Source organism: Phasianus colchicus, chromosome 33 (genome assembly GCF_987193195.1).
Source record: "Phasianus colchicus chromosome 33, bPhaCol1.hap1.1, whole genome shotgun sequence".
NCBI classification, from domain to species: Eukaryota; Metazoa; Chordata; class Aves; order Galliformes; family Phasianidae; genus Phasianus; species Phasianus colchicus.
In genome coordinates, this window is record NC_143468.1 from 2,986,304 (window position 1) to 2,987,744 (window position 1,441).

Here is a 1,441-nt window from a genome sequence, read left to right on the forward strand (position 1 = left end):
CGCCGGGCTTCTCACGCGCTTTATTTAAAATAACATCCAGTGGTTTCGGTATTGGTAAAAACGGGTTTTCTACACGCCCCGGCCTATGTACAGCTCTGAAAGTTAAACTTCTCGTATATTTTCTTCTTCTTTTTTTTTTTTTTTTTTTTAATTTTTTTTTCTTTAAAACTTTCTCATCATCCCCCACTTCCCCCCCCATCGGGTCGTTTTTATTTATTTTTCTTTTTTTTTTTATTATTAATTTTTTTTTTCCTTTTTTCTCTCTCTTTTTTTTTTTTTCCTTCTTTCTTTTAAACCTTAAAACCTTTTTTTTTTTTTTTTTTTTTTTAAACCTTTTTTTTTTTTTTTTTTTTTTCCTTTTTTTCCTGCAGCTTTTTGACGAGTTGCGGAAGCAGCTTTAAAAGAACGGCCCTGCCCGGCCCCCCCCTCGCACCGGCACAGGACCCCCCCCCCAGGGGTCAGACCCCCCCCCAATAAAGGGCCAGCCCCCCCCCGCCGCCCGTTTGTGCGTTAAGAGCCCCCCTTGAGCCCTGGGGGTGCATTGGGGGGAGGAGGGGGGGGGGGTTACAAACAGCCCCCCCCCCCCCCTTGGGGCTGGGGGCTGCATAATGCCCACACGCTGCTCCATCGCTGCCCCTCGGAGCTCAGCCCCGCCCCCCCCCACCCCCGAATCAGAGCACAAAGAGTCACCCCCCCCCCCCCCCATAGTATATACAATATAAGGTATAAATAGATAAATAACCTTCCCCCCCCCCACCCCAACAGCGGAGCATGGGGGGGCAATACAGGGTGCCCCCCCGTGGGCCCCCATAGCTTTTTGGGGGGAGTGGTGCCCCCCATCCCCCATGTCATCACCCCCCCCCCCCAACCTCACACTGTAGCACTGGGATGAGGGTGGGGGTCCCCCATATCCCCCCACCCTGAGGGTTTTTCTCCAGGAGGATGGCGGGCACCAGAATGGGGGAGGAGGGGGGGGGGGTGGGCTCACATTTAAAAACAAACGAGAGAAAACAAAAAGGAAAAAAAAAAAACAAAAAACCACCAACAACAAAAAAAGCAAATCTAACACTTAAAATGAGGTAGGTTCGGGTGCAGAAGCTCCTCGTGTCTGCGGGGGGGGGGCCCACGGCGGCGCTCCGGGGTCTCATCCACACTCACAGACAAAAAGAGATCCGAAAAAAAGGAACCGAGCGGAGCTCTGACAGCCGCCGACGACGGAGCAGAGCCCGGATTGTCGAGCTCAAGGAGTCTTTGTTACCTTGGTAATTAGCGAGCAATTATTATTCAGTTTCGTGGGTTTGTTTGTTTTTTTTTTTTTCTTTCTTTCTTTTTTTTTTTTTTTTTTGTTTCTAAAAAATAAAAATTAAATCCTCATCCAAGCCGGCGGTTCCCAACTCGTTTTCCAGCTCCCCATTTTTTTTTTTTTGGGGGGGGTGGGGGG